The sequence below is a fragment of the Passer domesticus genome, chromosome 6 (assembly GCF_036417665.1).
Source record: "Passer domesticus isolate bPasDom1 chromosome 6, bPasDom1.hap1, whole genome shotgun sequence".
NCBI classification, from domain to species: domain Eukaryota; kingdom Metazoa; phylum Chordata; class Aves; order Passeriformes; family Passeridae; genus Passer; species Passer domesticus.
In genome coordinates this window covers 11,347,914-11,370,947 of record NC_087479.1, presented here as the reverse complement: position 1 = coordinate 11,370,947, position 23,034 = coordinate 11,347,914, and positions in this window count along the sequence as shown.

The following is a 23,034-nucleotide window of genomic DNA, read 5'->3' as shown; positions in this document are numbered from 1 at the left end:
GAAAGAAAGAAAGAAAGAAAGAAAGAAAGAAAGAAAGAAAGAAAGAAAGAAAGAAAGAAAGAAAGAAAGAAAGAAAGAAAGAAAGAAAGAAAGAAAGAAAGAAAGAAAGAAAGGTCTCCAAGGCAAAGAAGTTGATTTAGAAAGATGAAGGTCAACAGAGCAACAAACATCAGAGATGAAGAGGAGGAATGCAGCAACAAGAGGGGAGTGTTAAACAGCTGCCATGGGGAGCTTAAAAGGGACATTCAGCATGCTCAAAACACTCTAATTTTGCCATAGTAGATTTGCTTGTGCCAAATTCCCACACAGAAAAATTTCAGGGACATAAGACTGACCTTGGTATCATGGTTTTACTTCTCTTACTTTTTTCACTGTGAGCTGTGTTTAGCTTGTAAATACATGAGTGTTCTATTCTCAAGTATTTATTGCATTCCTTACAAGATATTTTTGAGGGTTGATCAATATGAAGTTTATCCATGAAGTTACTATACAATTCCTACAGGATTAAAATTGGACATTTCTCTGCTTCTTGGTAAATTGCCAAATGCTGTTACAAGTAACACTCAATTGTAATAAACTTTTATTTAGGGTCCTAAGGTGCTCATTACAGAGAGATGCATATATATGTGTGTGTGTATGTTAAATTAGGCAATAAAAGAATCCCATGCTGCATAAGACCTAATCAAAAGGCAGAATTTCCAATCTGGAGAGAATGTTGCTATTTTGACTTCCATTTCCATCCCAAAACAGGTCAAGAAATCAAAATATCAATTAAATTAATTGGTGGAGCACAGATAGCAGAATAAATTAGGTTTGAAAATGTCTATAGACAAAATGCTATTTCTTCCAATTGAAAATATAATTGTCCCAGGCTGAAAAGTTCTGGAATATGATCCTCTTCTCACATGGCTGGAAATCAAGACTATTCTGCTAGAAATCCATGAAGTTACGTTGGTGGAAACCTTCACGTGGGTAATAAAAAATACACAGAATTACAAGCATTTGATAAAGCCAAGTGCTTTGGAAAGCTTTACGCTTTCAAGCTTCAGGGCATAAAGTAACCCAGGAATCAGGAGGAAATTTTGTGGCTTATCCCCATGGCTGTGATAGTGGAGGTCAGGCGGTCACACTGCCTCACCAGGACTGTGGGGAGCACGTCTGCTCAGCAGAAATACAGGAACATCCACATTCTCCTGTTCAGCAAACGCTGGGATTGTGGCACACACTGGACACGGACTAGTGAATAGGAATTATGAATGGCCGAGTCCAAACTGTCTGCTGGGCTTCACAGGCAGCTGAGAGACAACAGGAGGAGGCAGCAGCTGGCCCTGCAGTGGGAAATACTGGCTGTCAGAAGCAGCCAGGCAAGATCTGGCAACGCACTCCCAAAGAAAGTGGAGACAAGCTGTCTGCCCTGCTCTCTGAATGCAGAAGTTTTGGACCCGTGAGCAAAGCAACTCTCTTCAGACATTTGACTCCTCTCCAGAGTTCAGGAAATTAGAATTTAGATATATTCATTGTGAGGGATACAAGGTGTCACGCCATTCTGCTACCAAGTGCTCCTTTTAGTAAGGACAGCTCAAAACTACTTTTCCTCTTTGGGCCTTTCCTGTTGTTTTTTTTTTTTAAAAAAAACAAGAGTCTTTCAAATGCCATAGCCCTCAGGTCACAAGGTAATCTTTAACCATCTGCTTCATTTTTCTGAGAAACTTGGTTGAAAATTGTCACTTTGGGGGAAAAAAGTACATGGATATTCCCACACAAAGCTCATTCTGCAGGGAACTAGGGGACAGTTCAAGCTCTGGACAAGGCAGATGTCTTATCTGTACCACCACAGAGTCAATACCAGCCAAAATTGCCAGCTGACTTCTGATGTAAAAAGCAGAAATTGAAGAAGAGTGCTACTGGCATGTTTTCTCAGAGTGAGGACCAGTGTGTAACCTTTGCACCACCAGCTCTGAAGGTGGTCCCCAGTCTGGAGCAGCAAAATTACAGTGATGGGAAGCTGTGGTTTCAAGCCTAGCATACAATAAATATTTTTAATGCCATAAAGTTCAGAGCTGAGCATTCAAATTCAGGATGTTCATTTGTCCCAAATCTAGTCACTTGAACCTCTGAACATAACTACAGCTGCTGCTTGTAGAGGATTGTTAGGAAGAGAGAGAAGAGCCTTTGGAGTACCTCATCTGCAGGCACTCATTGATTGTTCATCATTTTTTAAAAGTTGAAATCACCATCTGGTTGTGTGTAATATGGTAGTGCTCTAAGGATTATATCACAAGCTAAAAGAAAAGACTTGAGGAAATTAATGTCCCAGTGGTAAATTTGAGACTTTTAGAGGTATTCAAAGGAGTTAAAACCCAACTGAAAAAGAAGAAAAATTGGCTTTTCCAGAGAAATTATTATCACAGTCCAAAAATCAATGCAGAATGCACTGAACCAAGAGTTTTATACATAACTTCAGAACTAAGCTGAAAAAACAGGTTGATTTGTCCCCAACCATTTATATCTAGCTGGGGGTAAATCACTTCAAAGACAAATTCAGTTACCACCTGAGTGAGAGAATGCAAATGAAGGGTCAGTCAAAAATCTTTCAGTAGAGAGACCTGCATTGTTCATTCCTGACTCCAACCCAATTCCATTCTACAGTCTTGTCTGGCCTCCACAGTGATTTCGCAAAGTCAAGCACAATGGAAGTGCAACAAAACCAAACTTGAAGTCATTGAACCCTCACACAAAATATGGACAGATTTTTCCACATAATTCTACCAAAATTTTTCAAGTCTCAGGCTAGGGTGTTGGCCATTAGATCATTTATGCTTCCCAGAATAGGAAATAGCATCCATTTCAGAATTATTCAGAATGCTGGAAAATCCAAAATTAATGAAATAACTTGTGATCAGGGCAAAAAGAAAAAAAAAATGTCTAACTTCAGAAATCAGCTGGATAGATTCAAAATTCAAGGCGAAATTCAAGACAACTGTATTTACTGGAGAAAAAAAGCAAAGCTTGATCTAATCTCTCACCCAAAATCCAACCACAGTGTCTGGACTCAACAGGGTCAGGTTATTTTCCCATGGTATCAAAACCACAACTAGAAATAGTCGAAAGAAGCAACTGTCAAAAGAAGCCACTCATTTCATTAAGTTTCCAGTACAGCTCTGATCAAAGTGACAGTTACACTTCAACAAAGTCTTTTGATCTTGTTGATGCTCAGCTGAATGGAATCATCACGTCTTCAGAGCCGTGCCCAATGAGAACATAAATTCTGACTGCTCATTGCTGAAAAGATTGCTTGCTATTTTTATCCTGGTTGTTTTTTACTTTAAGAAAAAAGTTGAATTCTCTCTGTCAAAATCAACAGAAGAGTTATTTAAAGGTATGGCAAGATACGCATTCACTTAATGGAATACATACAAGAGACTTTACAATAACTTATGAATTCCAGAAGTGTACTCAACACTACACAGCAAAGTCAATCATGCTGGTAGATATATCAAGACAAAAATGCAGAACTGATTCAGAGGAAGATTTCAAGACATAAAAAAAAAATCTCACCAAAAGCACAAAGGAAGAGAAAATATGAGGTGTGCATGGAGCAAATGGAGATAACATTAGAGAAAGAATGCAACACAAACCAGCTAATGGGTTAGGAAAAATCACAATTAGTCTTGCAGTTTTGCATGCTGAAGTCTCTCAGCCTGCAGTTCCTGAGCCATGATGTACAAACCACCACTGGCCAACACATCTTTGGTGGCAGCCCACTGTCAACTGGCTGAGCATTACCTTTCTTGTCCCAGATGTTATATCACACTGAAGATGCTGTTAATGTATGTCAGACTGAAACAAGCCTGTGCTATCATTGCTACAGAGGCTTTTACAGAACTGCACATGAGAAATTAATCAGATCAAAGGGCAGAGTAAAAATTTATCTCACCCCTCTCTCTGTATGGAGATGCAGAGTATTCCATGCTAAAAACTAAAAAGATTATCATGTCTGTTCAAAAATTTGCACCAGAAAGTCTGAGAGATCAGCTGTAGACCAAGCCATGACTGATACATCAGTCAATACAGCATTTAAAAAGAGTTCACAAAGGAAAAAAGTAATTTTGATTCCTGACTTAGAGAAATTCCTGGCAAAGGAATTAACTATGCTCAACCCCCAAATAACCAAACACCCATCCACTGCATGTGGAAATTATTCTGCCATCATTTTACTACTCCAGCAGAGGTGGTGCATGGCCTTTCGAAGTTTTGGCTCTTTTCAAAGGCTCTTATTTTAAACATTTTAGTACTGGGAACTGCATGGAGATGGCAATTATGGAATTAGAGTGCAGTGTGGAGAATGTCACTTTGAAATCATTAAGCTCAGTTAATTTCCTTTTCAAGCGCAATAGAAAGCAGATGGAGCAGGGAGGGCCAACATGCCACAGAACTCCCCAGGCCTTGGCCAGCACTCTCTTCCTCAGGTCTTACAGAGGGGTCACCAAATCCTCATGGAGTTATTATTCTTTAGGAGCACCACATGCTAGAACTCTGCCAGGATCCTGGTCTTTGGAGCAAGTTGCCTCAATCCTAGGTTTGTGTTCAGCATCAAATATTAGACCTAAATTGCTAACAAGGTCAACAAGGACACGAGGCTCTCACCAGAAGAGCAGTGCAGGGGAGCCAGAGAGAGGCCAGGGGAGCACAGCAGGAAGATTAAGTGCTATGGAAAAGAGAGGCCTTGACAGAGGGAAAGAGGCCTCCAAAGAGTTGTCCAATATGAAGGAAAGGCTGTTACCAAAAGAAAGCATTACCATATGCAGCAAGAGCTGGACAAGAAATTTTAATCTTGACTTGCAGCAAAGATACACTGAGGTCAGGAGAGCAATAATAAATGAAGTGCAAGGTGCAAGGGGAGAGAAGCTTTGAAGCCTCAGTGTGTAGTTGATGCTGCATCACTGGAGGTGGCAGGGAGGAGTTAGAGGAATTTCTCTCCGGGACCATCTACTTAAGTGTGATCTTTCCTCGGAGCAAGGGGATGACTTCCAGGGATACTGTCCTGCACAACATCTCTTGGATAACTTAATAAAGTCTGTTATGGCTTATTCTTTGTGTTTTTATGCAGAGAAAGAGGGATTCCCCAGAGGAGAATAATGTACAATAAGAGAAACAGATTCAAGTGCTGGAGTTGCAGTAGAGCCTAACAGAGACTTAGGAAGTCCAAATCCATTCCCTGTTAATGCAACAGGACAGATATTCCTCTCTCAGAGTCAGTAATGCAGAGAGCTCAAGCCTCACACAAACCTCAGGGTTACTTCCACCAAGCAGAAACCAGAGTGAGCCCCAGCCTCTGAACCACCTCATGCCCAGCTCCAGTTTGACCCACGCAGCACACTCATCCCTTGTGTGTTCCACAGCACGGCAAGCACATTAAATGTGGGCTGTGCTCCAAGCTTTCTGGTGTCCATTGTCCTACATGCAGGCAGCAGCAGCACCACCACTGCTTCCCCTTGCTTCACCTCTACCAAACAATTTGCTTGTGCTCATCCATACAGCCCTTGCTACTATTTCCCACCTATCACAAGAGCTGCCTTCTTAAGAACAGTCCATTGTGTCAGGTGGACAGACTTGTTCAGGTGGACCTCCAAAGCATAGACCAGACTGATGCCAAAGGTAAGGGCAGCTACCCCAGACTGATGGCAGGAATGGGACACAGTGATATCTTCTCTTGCTGCTCACAGGAGGTGTCCATTCTCTCTGGAAGGGTTTGTGCTGTGCATCTAGGATTACCCTTGATGGAGGCAATGCTTCTATATTCATCAGACCAACTTCCTGCAGTTTCCCTTCTAGAAATCTGTAGTGAAAGAGAAAACTTCTGCAGTTGCCTTAGAGAATTTTGCCATTCTAAGTTCTCACCAATATTATGAGTCATGGGTGCAGTTGTGGTAGAGGTCTGTGAGATTAGCTCATGGGTCTGCCCGTGCAACATGTCCACTGAAAATACAGAAGGCTGGTACAGGTTCTTACCATATGTGTACTCTCCAGATACCCAAACAAACTAATAAAACTCCTTAGTATCCTCCAGAAATACCTCAGCAAAGAGATTTCCTCTCTTCCTCTTTCTGAGCCCTAAACAGAAGGCTCAAAGATAACTGGCAACTTCACCAGACACCTGCAAAAGAGCAGCTATTTGAAACACTGCTCTGTGCCATGGGAGCTAAGGTTTTCATCCTACCTCAGATATTGGCAAGAGAGCACTTTTCAGCACCTAGGCAAACTCTACTGGCAATCTCCTACAGAGATTCAGGCACTGCATCAATACAAGTATGGGTCTGGCTGCCTGCAAGCTCCCAGCAGAGCATGTGATCAGCTACTTGACCTCAACATGACAAATCTGGGGCGACAGGCTGGACAGGTCAGTGCAGCCTCTTGCATAACCCATTCCAGGCCACCAGTAAGCCACCCATAAGCCAGGTCACCAAAAAATCATTCTGGCAGTGTCATTCTTTCGCTCCTCTGTCTTTCCTCCCCACATGCCCTTCAGAGGCAGTGTCCCTTCCCAGCCTGTCACACAACATGTACAGAGGTTTGTTTCCACTTCTGTTTCAGCCACCAGGACCTTCAGTCCCTGTCCAGACCAGAGAGGTAGCCCTTATGCTACCAAATACTCATATATCTCCAGATTTCTAAGCCAACACCATGGCTATTGTTCCCTCATTTCTTTTCTGCCTACCCTCTCCCTCTTTGAAGTGTGTCTCCACGTTCTCCCTCTCTTTTTCTAACGGTCACTATAAAGAGACCTGATGACCCACCACTCTGCAGAGAGGTCCAACTCACAACAGGTTGTGGGTGTCTCTCCAGCGTGATGCTGTTGCACACCAGCTACAGCAACAAACCATAGAACCATAGAACTACTTAGGCTAGAAAAGAACTTTTAGATCATTGAGTCCCACCATTGATGCAGCACTGCCAAGTCCACGGTTAAATCATGTCCCTGAGTGTTACATCTACATGTCTTTCACATACATCCAAGTGTGGTGACTCAACCACACCCCTGGGCACCCCTTCCCAATGTCTAACAATGTTTTTGTTGAACAAATGCTTCCTATTATCCAATCTAAACCTCCCCTGGCATAACTTGAGGCCTCATCCTGTTGCTTACTTAAGAAGAAGAGACTGACCCCCATCTCACCACAATCTCCTTTCAGGCAGTTAACTGTAAAGAGCAATAAGGTCTCCCCAAGCTTCCTTTTCTCCAGGCTAAACACCCCCAGCTCCCTCAGCTGCTCCTCACAGGACTTGTGTTCCAGACCCTTCATCAGGTCCCTTGCCCTCTTCTGGACATGTTCCAGCCCCTCAATGTCCTTCTTGAAGTGAGGGGCCCAGAACTGGACACAGGACACAAGGTGTGGTCTCACCAGTGCTGAGCGCAGGGGGATCACTTACCTGGTGCTGCTGGCCACACTATTCCTGATACAAGCCAGGTTGCCACTGACCTTCTTGGCCACCTGGGCACACACTGGCTCATGTTCAGATGTTGTCAACCAGCACCATCAGGTCCTTTATCACCAGGCAGCTTGCTGCCTGGAGGGTGGGGACACTGGTAACAGCATGGCAGTATCACCATGGTGTCAATGACAGCCTTCCTTCTAGGGACACACTTCCAGGGCTGTGTCTTCTTTCTTAACTGGTATTAAGAGGTCTCCACCTGGATGTCTCTTTGCCTCAGGCCCACATCTTTACTGGCCTCAGGTATTTTCCCTAGAGGCAAAAATCCTGGTGAGAAGTCTCCTTACTTTTGGGCACACAGCTGTTTACTTTAGGTCTGTCATTGTTAAAGGTTTCAGCGTGGCCAGGGCAGCAACCCTTCCACAGAGGGAAAGTGCCACCTCATTGCTCTGGGACTGCAGCAGTGCTAACCACAGCCCCAAGTTCCCAAATGTGCTCCATGCAATGCCAGAGCACAAAACTCTGCAGAAACCCTGACCTTGGAGTAAGGAGGCTGCAGGGTGTGACCGGATGGGAATGGCTGGCAGAGGGAGAGAGGAGAAGGTGTCTCCCAGCAAGCTGGGGCTGTAAGGGTGTGAGCTGAGGGACAAGGCTGCTGGACAGGGTGCAGATGCATTGGGCTAAAATCATCTCAGTCAAATAAGCTCCCTCTCTACCTGTGATAGTAGCTTATTCCCATCTCTCCTGCCTCTCCAAGGGCTGGAGCACATGGGAAAACATGTACTGTCTCACACATCATTTTGAGCAGCCACGGGGAATAACCTGCATTGGATGCAGGAAGACAAACTAGGTATTTCCTTCCTCACTGTGCTTCTGAAGAGGTTTCAAGAGACAATGCTCCTTCTGCATTTTGTTTTAAGGGAATCAGTTCATCCAACAGGGAGCCCAAAAGCAATTTAACTAAAGAACATATGGCATAAGCTGTCAGTATAGTTTCACCCTCCCTCTACTGCCTCATCAAAATTAACATAATTGATAATCTTGATGAAGAGGAATGGCTAAATCTTTAAAAAGAGGCAGGAATGTGTTTGAACTCTAAGGGAAATATTTAAAATCTTTATTCAAACACATTAATATGTATTAAGAGGCAGAGACAATAATTACATGGTGTTTACACCGAGTTATTTAAACATGAACAGAGTGCTTGGCACATTAACATATAGAACAATACTGCTCTGGTAGTTCAAATGATAATAAGACCTAATAGGATTTCCCTATCCCTAATTCTGCTGAATCCAAGTAAGACCGATTTAAAAGTTTTACATGTGCAGGAGGTGGCTTCAAAGACAACAAAAGGCATCTCTGTGCTCTGAAAAACAAGCTTTGAGGATGTGACAACACATGAAAAATTCCTTCAGCTGTACCTCTGCTCAGCACGCCTCGGGTGAGCTGAGGCTGCCCTAGCAGCAGGTTTGTCACATCTTGCTTCATTTCCATATGCATTGTGCTCCTGTGGCTTTCTTGGCGCTTCCCCTCCTCTGGTCCCGCACCCAGAGCATCAGCAGACCCAGGGCGGGTTCCTGGCGAGCCGGGAAGGGGCAGCGGAGCCGGGAAGCGCCGGGAGAAGCGTCCCTGCCCGGGGAGTGCCTCGGAGAGGAACGGCACCGAAAAGGAAGGGAGAAGTAAGGAAATAGCACAGACACAGCCTGGCTAAGTCTCCTGCAAGTTCCTCAGAAGATTAGAAAACCGGCAAGATGAGCACACGGGCAGGCACGCACAGATGTACCCCTGGGGAGGGCTCAGGTGTGCCAGGCTCCTCCGAACAGCAGCAACCTCCTGGTTCCCTTTTACTGCCACATCAAAAACAAAAGGGGTGCTGCGATATACGGGTCTGGGACCAGCACAGCAGAATGAATCTGCGCAGGCAGCAGCAGCAAGTCTGTGTTTAAAGAAGATGGAGGGGGATGAAAGGTTAGAAACACAACAGACAGCAGCACTGAACAGTTTTCAGTGAAATCCACGCTCATGTAAAATTCCAGCATCTTGGATTAAACACCTCTGTGAGAAGTGATTGAATTCCTAACAGCTGCAGCAAAATGCCTTAATTTGCAAGTGTTACTGGTGGATAAGCAAAATGATCTTGTTATTATTGCTATTTTTAGCAGCACCCATAACACTAGCTGCTTTCCAAACAGATTTCTCTCCAGTGAGCTTGCTACAACTGTTGTGTGCACATGGATGTTAAATTATTTTCTTCTGTAGTACAAGTTGCTCACTGTAGGTTTCAAAGTTCAAAAAGCACCATGGTGCGTAAAACTGTAGTTAAACAACCCAAAGACTATAATTTCACAAGGGATGTAAGAGCAATTCTCTCCCTGCAAGCACCATTTATCCTCTGGACAATAAGATTTTTTATGTTGAAAAGCATGTTTGATTTTAAATTCATACTTAAATTTGTAAGAAAACACTGTGGTACTCTATTTTATTTTCTTTTATCACTACTATAATTTTTGTGGACAATATAATCATGAAATACTTCTATGAATAAAAAGTAATAAGTGAAAGCTTAGAGATTTAGAGAATAATATTTCAGGAATTTTGCCTCAAATAACCAGGTCTTTTTTTTTTTTTTAATGCACTTGTATGCATGAGGAAAAACAGTGGTGTTCTGTCAAATAAAAAAACATCTTTCTCATTAGGACTGTGTTTATCACGCTTTCAAATGTTCTGCAAACCAATGCCCCTATTTGTCACTGTAATTCAATATAATAAAAGCTGTCAAAACTGCTCACTTTGCTCGCTAGAGACAAATTTGCTGAAGTTTTGCAGCATGAGCCAAATAACACAGCACCAGATCCTCCAGCTTTTATTTCACTTTGCTCTAGGCACTATTCATACTGGTTTCTGTGCAATTTTTACTCAAGTAAGGGCTGAAAGTTTCAGGTTTTGAACATGAGACTTTTTTAGAAATAAACAGCACAGAAATCCCATTTACAGAGAACATTGGGTGACTGGAATGGTGCTGCTTGTGAGCTTTATCTCTGAAATGTCAAGCTTATTTCCTTCAGATTATTGCAAAATACAAACTACATCCTTGATGAAATTCTCTCAAGGTCCATGAGGTCACTCTCAGGATTAAACACTGCCTGACCTTTTTTATACAGAGTCCAGAAGCAGTGTATTTTGGTGCCTACTACCAGAGATGTTAGTCTGTTCCACTAAAAACAAAGATTATAGATCTCTTCCCTCGTGGGAAGACGTTTGATGAAGCAACTCTCAGTTATTACCTTGTCCAGAGACTCAAGGAACCATACTGTGTCCTTCTGGCAATAGACAAAACAGACAAAGTTATCACTCAAGGACAGCCTTGAGTAATGGCTACATTTTCCATGGTTTTAAAAAACATGTTTTGATGCATTAAATAAAGAAAACACATTAAGAGCTATGTGTTGGGAATAGGTAGATTGGCAGGTCATGAGAAAAGCAGCTGGGACAGTGGTTAGGGCAGAAGATTAGAGTCAGCTGCTCTTTTTAGTCCTCACCACGCTACTGACTTGTCCTGAGATTTGGAGAAGACTTTTATGGTAAAATCTCTAAACTAGAGTCCTTCGTCTCACTCTTTTGAACTGCCTTTCTGCATCTGTGCAGAGCACAGCAGTTTAACATGTGAAAACGCTTTCACAGGCTCAGATAAAAGCTGCGAAATATTAACAGCTGTACTGGCCAGCCAGTGCATTTTTATCTCTTTTTGAACATGTGCCCAAAGACCATTTGATGAAGATGTGTTCTACACCTGTAAAGAAATAGATTTCTACATAGACACGGGGGGCCTAGTGAGACCAGAGAACATGAAAAACAAGATGAAATCCACTGATGACTACAGCTCCTCTGATTGAATCCTTTATTGCAGCTGCATGGACAGACCCCTCCCCGAGTTTTTACTCCAGCCATTATTCCTAATTTGGCATCCAGAAGTCAGCCTTGGCTTCCAACCTGAAAAAAAAAGGGAGATAGGCTAACACACACTAGCCTCCGTTAAGCATTCAGGGTATTGTGCACGTGATAAAGGATTGGATAAAACAGTGGCAAAAGTCTGCTATCTTCCAAGGCTCAGGAAAATAAACCACAAAGACAATTCAACAAAGTCCTCTTTGTTCGTGAATAGAACCAAGAAAATGAAAGGAATCTGGTGGAAGAGAGAAGGCAAGAAAGAGGTCTGCTGCAGGGAGCAAGTAGAGACAGAATCGCTCTTTGCCGGTTCCTCTGACAGAGCAAGTGCATGATTATCACATGAGCCTCACAAAGACTGGAATTAAAGGGGCTGACTCGGCTGTCACATCGCTTAAGCTGCACTGAGGTCAAAGGAGTTCGGACTAACCGAGGTCAGCAACACACAGCCTGGGAAGTAGGGGTCTCTTTGTCAGAGCAACAATTGCTTAGGTTGATAAAAATAGATACCTAGAGCCCATGATGGCTTACAAAGCCATCCCTTTATGCCAGATTCCCACAAAGTGCTGTGTATAATCAATAGTGCTCTGAAAAGAACAGAACCACAATGAAGGCAGTCAGGTGGTCACTAGAAACAAGTGTAAAGGGCAAAACACACAAGAGAAGTCACCATCTGTGCTAACCCCTTAAAGACCAAGGGAAAAAATAATAAGTCTGAACTACTGGCACACAAGTATGATAGAATCCAAATGCAAACAGGTGTCAATGGCATGACAGCAGGGGTGTCTGCTATTTGCAGGTCACCACATGTCTTCTCTATATTATTTCATGAATCACATCCCCAACAGAAACTTCTCTTTGCTGATTTCCAGTGATGCCAGGGCTACTGATAAATGTCTCTGTGCTAAAAATAGTACCTATTCTCTCCCATGCCCTCTGTCCCCTTTCAGCCTCCACTTCATATGAATCAGCTCCAAGAGAGGGGCACTGACCTCATCTCACCAGGAATATCAAACATCTCCCCAGCTTTGATGAACCTTTTGATGAGAGTGGAAAAAGGAGAAATGTACACATCAGCTGTGTAATCATGTGCTGGATGGGTCTGGATGCATCCTAAGGTTTATGTTTAAAAGCAAAAACCGATACACATCTTCTTTGGTATGCAAGCACAGAAAAGCACCCTTTGTTTTTGTGTGGTTTGGGGGGGTGGGGGTTTCTGGAGGCTTCAATAGTATTTGGATGGGGTCCACAGAAAAATCTGCTAATTTTGTCATAGGCGTAGAATATATCATCTTTGCCATTATCATCACTTTCCAGATAAAATCAAGATCAGGATATTAGTGGGCTTATTGCTCCACAACGTGGATTAAATAATTGCTTCTGCCCAACAAACTCATACTGACTTTTGAATCCTGATTTTTGAATCAGGATCTTCTATCTTGACACGATTTGTGGCAACGTACTGGATTTTTATTATAATTTTTACAAATACAATCTGTGTCCCCCTCATTTCTTATGCCATAGCACTGGGGCATCCTAAAAAAACAGATCTGCTGTGACACTGATGGAGTGAACAGAGACAGGTTTTCAAGCATCATTCTTCCACAGATCTTTGTGGACAGGGAACTTGCAAAAAAAAAAAAAAAAAAAAAAAAAAGACTGAGAGCAAGACAAAGCAAAGAGGGCAACCTGCATGACCCCTGGGGTATCTTCACAGATGTGGTCAAGCTGATTGTGCAGATGAACCTGAGAAACCATGTCCTTGGGTAAGCTCAGTTATCCTTTACAACCTGACTGTTGATGGCTATGTGTTTACCTGTCCTTGAGGAAAGAGCCTCTATTGTGGCTTATCAAACAGAGGAATTCCCAGTGTCCTCAGGAAAGTCTGGGACAAAAGTTAAGCTGATAATTCCAAATACACTATTTGTGCTTAATCATTTGACGGAGTTTAAACTGGAAATGCTGTTCTATGTCCAGTGTTGTAACAGCAGAAAACTGCAGGTCTTTTCCATTTCTGTTCTTCTAATCCAATTGCACTGCATATTTTCTGTTCTGTTGCAAAGCTTTAGGCACTGCTAGGTGCTGTGCCCCCTAGGTCAGAACCACCTTGCAGAAGGAGATGCCAATGCCTGTTGTTAAGGGGTTTGTGTGTGTGTTGAGGCCGGGTGAAGGACAACTGTCTCCAGTGATGCTACCTTAGAGGATCCTGGACAAAGCAACACAGATTCCACAGAGGGAAAGCCAGCACCTACAATGCTTCTGAAGGGAGTGGGTAAAACCACAGACCATGGAATTTGGGCTTTCTGATACAGATGGAATCCAGATTGATGAGAAGATGAGATGAGAAGCAGGCACTACAATCATGTACAGCCTGGGCAAGGTGAGGGGCTTATTCTTAGGGACCTGGAAGTGTTTATTCCTGACCTGCTGGACACTGAGAAGGCTGCAATCCACCAAACAGCAGCACTCTCTGTTGAGCATTCTCCACTGAAAATGTTTTGGTTTTCTCTGTAAGCAAGTTTATTCTTGTATCTCCAAAGTGATGGGAAGTAATGCCAATTTCTCTTTCTGCGTGTTGTCACCAGCTCCTCAACTCAGCATGTCTTGCTGGTAACTTATCCTTCCATTGCAATAAAGCAGCCTTGGTCTTTCACACCACGTTAAAGAAAATAACCAGCAGAGTACTTAAACCAGGCTTGGCTTGACTGCAGATTTCAATTGAGTTCAGCAGTAAAAGGAAAGCCTATTAGTACTACTTCCCCACAGCTAGCTTTGCTCAATGCCTGGTGTTAAGATAAATTATGTTCTTCAGTGTGTAGGATGAAATAAGAGTTGCTATCACAGCAGGATGAGTTTTTCAAATATTACTTACATTAGGCAATAATCTTTTGTTCCCACAGAAGGAAAAATTTTTAAAATAGATAACCAAGCTTATCTTGGAGATCTATCACTTGGGGCCATAATCCATGATCTATGTAGCCTCACTTAGTGCAAAGTATATCATTTTGTCTAACAGCCTTTAACAGGGACTTTGACAGAACTATTATTTTGTTCTGAATGATATACAAACAAATTCAGTTCTACAGCTTCATCTCCAGTCATCTCTCTTCATTGTTCTTTTATTGCAAGTATTCCTTGGCATGGTTTAAGAATTACTGAAGTATTTAATAGCTGTTTAAAAGTAACAGCTATTGCTACTTAGACTAGCGGACATAATAAGAGGAGAATTAAACGGGTCATTACCTTTGCAAGTAAGGTGTGTATGGAGAAGGATTTTAGAGAAATGAAATTATAAATTCAGTTACTCCATTATTCTCTGTGTTTTAAGTGAGAAAGCAGAATGGGTTTGCAACATTAAGTACAGGGTAAGACTATTCTGAGTCTAATACAAATGTGAAGGTACTGTTAGAGAGAATTTGCCAGTTGCTTAGCCCTTGGAGAGCTACTTCTGGGACTGCTTAGGTAGGGATTCTTGGCTCTACATCTCAAATGTGATCAATATTTTGCATGTAATTCTTGGTCACTAAAGGGTATGCCAGTTGTGAACAAGAATGTATTTTTCATTAAGGTGGAGAAAGTAGAGGGAAAGGTATAAGATGGAGTGTCTCATTTTGCTTGAGATCTATCCAAGACCTTAAAAAACCAATGGAAATCTTTCTGTTGAATTCACCATGCTCTGGATCATATCCTTACAAAACTCATTTTATTGTCAAGTCCATTCCTTCTTCCCCATTCTGTTGCTCAATTTTCTCTCTGCTGTTGGGCACTTTTTTGTAAATATTAATAAATCTGCATAATCTTTGGCCTTTAGCCGAGTCTCGATTCCATGGCACACTGTTCCACTGTGTGCGTGACTGCATGGTTGAGGGTTGCTCTGGAAATTACTCATAAAAATTAATTGTCTGGTAATACCACAATTGTCAATATGTGTAGGTTGCAGCATTCCCCCTGTGGGCTGTTGTAGCAGATCATAAAACTTCATTTCCAGGAAAGTTTCAAAACTTTTATTTTCTAGGGAACATTAATTATCAGAGTCCAGATGACCTGTCCCATTTCTCCGTTAACGTCGTCTCTTTTTTCTCTCATCAGACATAGTAATTTGAAGGCAACTGGCAACAGATCACATGTCAGGCTCCTGGTTTTATATCAATGTCAGCTGAAGTGTTTAAAAGCAGCCAGACTCATAAGCCTAATCCCCAAACGAATGTTTATATGTGACTATTTCCCCATTGTTAAACTTTTGTGCCAACAGCTGATTTACAAGTCTGACACTTATGCAGACATATGCTTTGGCATTCTGCAGGCTTCCTGAGACTCATGCCCTCCAGCACTGCTAGTTGACCTCCCCTTCAAACTCAGGACATTGATGGATCATGACAATGGACAAACCACTGTGGACCTACATGGTCGTAAGAACTCTAGTCATGTCCCCGTTGGAGTTTACAGCGATGAATCTTTCACTGAGAAATTATATTCCCTCAAGACCAAACCTTTCGCAGGTATTTACCAGTTCTTATGAAATTCTTACCTGGGGAAGATTCTCATGCCTAGGATGAAATACATCAAAGAGCAAGAAAACTCCCACCCCTCCTGATAACCATCCTATGATCAAGACACTGACTGGTGGCACAGGAGTCCAGATTTCAAGTTTCTGTTCTGCAAGATGTCAGAATCCTCTATTCCAGGCAAGCTTTCTGGCCACCAAAATATCAAGCTTTTCTTGTATTCTGTCTCTCCTGTTGGTCCTGTTTCACTTTGTATAAATAAATAACCATTAATTGAACAAGGTCTTGAACTCTGGCTGCCCATTGAACTATTGCACTGGTTTTTCCCCAGGTCAGTGAACAGGTAACTGCTTGTATGAAGTTAGAAAGTTGCAGAGCAACAGAGGTATCTGAGGGGTCCCAAAAATGCAAGGAAATAAAAGAAAACCACTTGGTAAAGTCATCTAGTAAAGTATTAATCACCTGTTTTTCAGTCCTTGACCTGAATGAGGAAGAAGGACTTCTAGTTGTTCTAGGAGAGGCTTTGTCCAATCCTCTGAAAGGTCATAATCCCACCACATTTTGAAAAGAACAATTTATTTATATTTAAAAGTAATACTCTTTTCCTTTCTGAAGTAAAAAAAAAAAAAACCTTTAGCTAAATGATCCTCTAACAAGCCCCTTGCATTGGAGTGAAGGTGCATCACAATATCTTGAGTCTTAAAGTTGCTGGAAACTCTGCCCCAGACATGACAAAGGACCTCACTGTTCCAGTTCCAAGTGATTTCTTCACCTAACACTCTCTCTACTTTTGCTGGCATTTTTCAAATGAAAGTTTAAGTCTATTACTTACACACTACTTTCATATGACAAATGTGAGTTTTAGTCGTATTTAGTCATGCAGAAAGATAACTGAAAGAAATAGGGAGAATTCAGTGATTTAGTGTAACATTCCCATAAAAGATCATATAAAGGTAAGACAAGTACTGGAGAAGGTCAGTCCCAATCTTCTGACCTTGCTGCTAGATAATATATTGCAATAACTTTAATATTTACATTTGATGGTCCAAAATTTTTATTTTCAAGCATCTCTTTGATAAGGAACTTGGATTAAGTTCTTTGGTTAGGAATGAAAATCCATGTTTTAGTCAGATTCACCTCTCTATAAGCATGTCAACAAATTGGTATTTCTGTAGATGTAAGTCTGGGTTTTTTTAATGTCATATAATCTTTCTCATAAGCACTTGCACAAAATCAGTTAAGAGTTAACCAACTAAAATATACAAATATGCGGGAGGTTTTATGAAGAGCTACAACTTCAAAAGGAGTTGGTTTAGGGGTCATGACCCCATTTTTTGCAATAACTTATGCATCACAAACTTACGTAATTGGCAGAAGATAACATATCACACTCTCAGTTTTATGTCCTTGGTTTGACAACAGTGTCAATTGCAGTATTTGCTAACTGCAGAACAAATGGAGCCTCATAGATGAAAATGTTTTCATTCCAAAACTGATGTTTGTAGCAAAACATTCCCCCTTTATTGTTCTTTTTTAACATTACAAAATTCAGTATCAGAAATAGGTAGGGATATACACATAATTTTGGACACAAAAAATATTTCTGAATACTATTTATCCTAGCAAAATGGAAATACCTGAGAAAGGAAAGTATATATTTTTCTAAATAAAATATCATCAACACAAAAGAACACATATGAAGTGGCCTTGGATCTCTAAATCTTTATCTTTAGAGCATGAATCAGCTTGAAGATAAATTATTGGGAAATGAGTGACCTGAATTTTAAAACATTTTAAGTCTACATTTTCCTTCCCACAGAGATTGCATTAAACAGCAGCCAAGAGGCAAGTCTAGACTGCTTCTCTATGTCAAAACTGGACACCTGAACCCTCCAGTTACTGGTCCATCCTCTTGGGACACTGGAATCTTCACAAGCCACAGCAGAATATGCATAAAGCAAAAATTATTATACAGAAGGGAGGCATTTAAAAGGAACCTTAGTGACTTAAGGTCTTAATACCTATTTAAATTCAATGGTAGAGAGGCCAAAATTTATTGAGTCTCTTTTTGAATGATCTGAGGCTTAGGAGTAGGTTTTGTTTGGGGTTTGGCTCTGACATGTGTATTTTGTGGGGTGCAATTCTATTTCAATACACTTCTTTCTCAACAGTGAGCATATTGATACACACAATATTGACCATAATTCCCAAAACTCTACAGTAGAGAGGAAGAGAATGGTGGGTATTCTATTAATGTGAAGTTTTCCAGTGGACCGAATTACAAATTAATATTGGGAAACAATTATATGCCATCAGTTTAGTAAAGCATTTGTGATTATTTCTCATCTGAACCTAAATTTTTCATCGCTTCCCTGGACAGTCTCTTCCAATGCTTGACAACCCTGTTCATGAAAAAAATTTCCTAATACCTAATCTAAAGTTTGGCACAAATTGAGGACCCTTCATTTTGTCCTACTGCTTGTTACTTGGGAGAAGAGCCTGATTCCTACCGCACTACAACGTTCTTTTGGGTAGTTTTAGTGAACAATAAAGAGCCCCCACAAGCCTCTTTTTCTCCAGGGGAAATTTGGCCTGAAGGGATGCCATAAACTGACCAAAATCAATTTCTGTCTCTCTATGTAGGAACAACTGTGTCTTCTTAGCAAATTCTTTTTTACTTATCCTTTTCCTAGAAACATTTCAGCATGGATTTTATTCAACTTCCACAGTGCTTCATTTCCCTTATCATTACAAACATTTTCCTGAGGTCTGACTCAAATATCTCTTGTTGGTATATAAAGTTGCATTCAGCTCTGCACATCAAACACTCAAAAATATCTGGATTGTATATGCCAACAACATTTTAGATCATCCTTACATATTATGCTTAGATTCATGTAACAAAACAAACTCATACTCACAGACTTTCAGACAAAACTAAATCAGAAAATGGATTCCAAAAGTCCATATAATAATCTCCAACCAGTACATACATGCAGTTTGAGGGACCAGCCCACAAGTCTTCCAAAACCTTAAAGTATGCATGACTATGGATGTTAAGCTATCAGCACCAAACATTTTGTTCTATAGGTCCTGTTTCACTTTCACCCCACACTCTCACAAGGCCACACTACTTACTAAAGCAGATACAGCTGCTGGCAAACCCTCACAGAAGAGCAGCAAAAGCAGTGATGGGATGGAAACGCTGTTAATTAAGAAAGAGGAGGCCAGATACAAAAGGGCAGCAAAAGGCATTTTCTAGCCATCGTTTGCTCTGGTCCTTGTAACACAGAGTAGTTATGGTCATGCAGCTGTACAGCTCTTTGCCTTGGGGTGATCAATATCCTGGGTTTGAGGATGCAAAGGTAGATGGTAAGAGCCAAGAACTATAGTGCCTTTAATAATGTCAGATTTTAATTTGGTATCTCAGAACGTAACCAAGGATAAGATGTAACTAAGATAAGAAAAAAAACAAATACTTAATTTCAGAAAACAATGAACTGGCATGAGGTTTCTTAAACAATGGAACAGTCTCCCAGACTCTTCCCAGTAATGGAGCCTATTTGTTTGGTGCTTTTATAGCCAGATTGGCAAATGCTAGACAACAGCCTGCAGGATATAATCTTGCTTTGGCAAGAGATTGGGCTGGATGATCATTTCCATCTAAGTTTCCTCCCAGTTCAGGCTCAAGTTTTGGAAGCAGAATCTTACTGTCTTACTTTGTATTTACCATTTGAAACCATATTCAGCTGGAGCTCCTAGATATGACATTTAGCCTCAATAAATTCTGGTTAGAGCTCTTGGGATATGATACAAACCTCCTTAGAGATGACTGGACTGCTTCCACTGCTATGGGGACCTTCAGAAAGTCTTTGGTACTCACAGAAGTGGATGCATGTCTGTGAATGTGTGAGAGGTCAGAGTCACTCATCCCTTTAGGCTGGCAAGAAGCAACCCAGCATTAGCAGAAACATTGTGCAGCACTATGAACAGGTGGCTTTGCCTGAGCTACTATTTCCTGCAAAACAGTGCAACACTGACACAGTGACACAGCTTCTGGATTCAAGCTGACTTGTACCTTGTCAGCCTGCCACATGCTCAGAGGAAGCAACCTGCTCTCATAGAAATGTCTTCAATTAATTGTTAATAAGCAAAAATAAAATCCAAAAATCCCAAAAATAAAATCCAAAAATCCCAAAACAGCTTCTCCCTTTTGACTCATAGCATGGTGCCTTACCTTTAATGCCTGCCATCAGAATGTCAGGACACTGAGGCATGATGCAGTATTATTTAACATCTAATAAGAATCAAGCAATCAAGCATCTTGACCCAACCAAAGCAACAGAAACCAAGGGAGACACACTGCACTCACAGACAGCAGTTGAGAGTGTTACTGGTTCATTGGGGCTAGCTTGTCCTGTCAAAATTTCTGTAGTGTTGAACATTCTTCTCTAAACATTTATTTCTTAAAAATATCCCAGTTTAGCCAGCTATAAATGGGTCATCTAAGCCTTACAAATAAATTTGAAAAACTACATCCACATTCTTGAATGGATATGGATATAAATTAGAACCCTTCCTTCTCTCTTTCTCAAAATAAAGAACAATGCTATTTACTGGGCTATATATTGTAGCCCTTCAACACAAATACATGCACACTAAGACCAAGACCACCAGTACTAAATACAGATTTATTGCCATGTGAAAGATAAGTACACACAACACAGCAAACAGAGAAAAAAATTGAAAACAAGTTTTAAAATTAAGATTACTGAGTAGAAATAACAGGAGAAGAACTTAAACACATTTCTGCCCCAAGAGGATATGAATTTCAATGGAAAATAACTACCAAATGTTTCCAAAGCCAACCACAAAAAAAATCAAATAAGATTCAACTTAAATGCAATTTATTCTGAAGATTTTGTTGTTATAGAGTCACACATGCATGTAGAATTCATGGTTATTTCTCAAAAATTAAACTCTTCTGGGCTCAGATTTGTGTAACACCAAAAAAGGGTTTTAAAAAGAGAAATCCCTCTATTCTGTGAAACAATTTCTGGGAACCTTCCTGGAAATCCCAGCAAGACCAGCCAAAGAAAATTATCTGTGGGGAATTGTGATTGTTGCAGCAAATGTGAGCTTATACTCTGATTCATTTAATTAAGTTCTTTGAGTGAATAATGGGATACAAAACAAGGGATATACTGAAGAAGAGTAATCAAGCTATAACAAGATCTCTCCAGTTATTAACTGTAAATTAACTGTAACTAATGTAAATCTAGATCAGCAAAAAAGCCCTACCACACTCACATGTTATGATTTTTTAATAGAAGCTTTAAAGCAGCATTTGTCAATGGTGTTAATTTTAAATTATATGGCTAGTGACAACACTGTATACCACCCAAGATTTCAGCATGCTGGGAAAATCACATTTCTCTTTTGAAGTTATATTTCAAAAAAACCCAATCATTTTTGAATTATATTAATGGGTACAGAGTGAGAGAAGAAAACACACACAGCGAATAAACTAAAAGAAAAAATAGATGCATAAGAGACATATTAAACGTCCATATTCCAAAGCCTGAGTGACTTTTCATTTCTATTTCAATTGAAATGAATACTAATGTGCAATAATTGTGGTAGGAAAATAGAAACTGTTCTCTCATAAGCAATACTGCTGCTTCCAAACAACAACAGCACTGTTAACACATTCATTTGTATTGTACTGTATTAGTAATAGTCAAAAATTGTTATGAACTTGTGGTTATTGAGTGAAGTGCATTGATAGATGCATGAATTCCTCTTGGACAAGCATAAGACACTCAGCAACTATGGATCTGTGGCTATTATTAGCATTGACTTTGAGTAGGTTGGCAGCTACATTTGGGTGAAGACTGGTCTCCAGTGGTCCACAAGTAGATTAACATCTACCCATGCTTATTGTGGGACAGCTTGGAGAGGAGCCACTTTGAAGAAATGACCTTACATCCTGGGAAGAAAGTGTAACAGGAAGACATGCAGTACTCAGAGATGGAGACTGACATGTTGCTAAGTTAGAACTGATGTTCATAACCTCTTAATGAAGCATAGCAACAGAGATGAAAAGAGACACAATGCTACACATTCATCCCTGCAGTTTCTGATGTACCATTCAAAACACCACCATAACTAAGGTATGCCAGCTTGGACCAGGACTTCCAACTGTTTTTTTTCAAAGTATGTCATGCCTCAGTATGGCCTTGAAAATTTGCCTTAGTCACACCTTGTGTTTCAGATTACTCACAGGTTCCTTTGACATTTTTATGTTCAAGCTGGGAAAGATCAAACGGGCCAGCTGAAAAAACTTAATGCGCTTCATTTTCCTTACTGAAGAAATTTTTTTAAAAACTAAAAAAAAAAAAATTAAAAGGCAAACCAAAACTTCAGCAAACAAAAGAAAAACCTACCAATTTTTGAACACAAGAGTTTTATTCTGGGCATTTATAACACTATCCAGTTACACATACACCACATTCTGGGGCGATTTTATATAGCTCAATTACAGCAGAAAAGGAAGTGAAGATTTACACCCCACACTTCAAATGTGTATGGGAAGAGGAATTCTGCATTTGAACAGCTGTCTTATGTGGAAAGGAGTGACTTCATCCCCAACACACAAGATATCTGATCTGTCAGAAAGCTGCTAACAACCTCTTTAGTACTGCCATCCGCATGTACCTCAGGATCCAAAGACCTGGGCTGAACTCCAAAATTACATTGTTCAGCAGCTGAATGACGAAAATCCATCTAGAATTAAAAAATTATACATCAAATTAACATGCAGTAAATAATGAATTTTGTGTCCTTACTTAGTAAAACAATTTCCTCACATCACCTTTCCCAGAAAGCAAAGCCTGAGACATTACAGTGCTAAATTAAATCTCATACAAACATTACTCACATGTGCAGACGTACCTTGCTTCAAGTGCTTACTCATTGAATGCCGTTCAAACAAATGGCAAGTTATTGGGGGTCAGGGGCAAGCATTACATGAGGACTTTTCAGCTATTCAGAGCTGTGAATCTAAGGTGATGCATTGTTAAATTAAATATCTATACAAGAGGGCTGTGGTTACAGAGTTTGATGGCAGTGAGCACTGTACTGAATT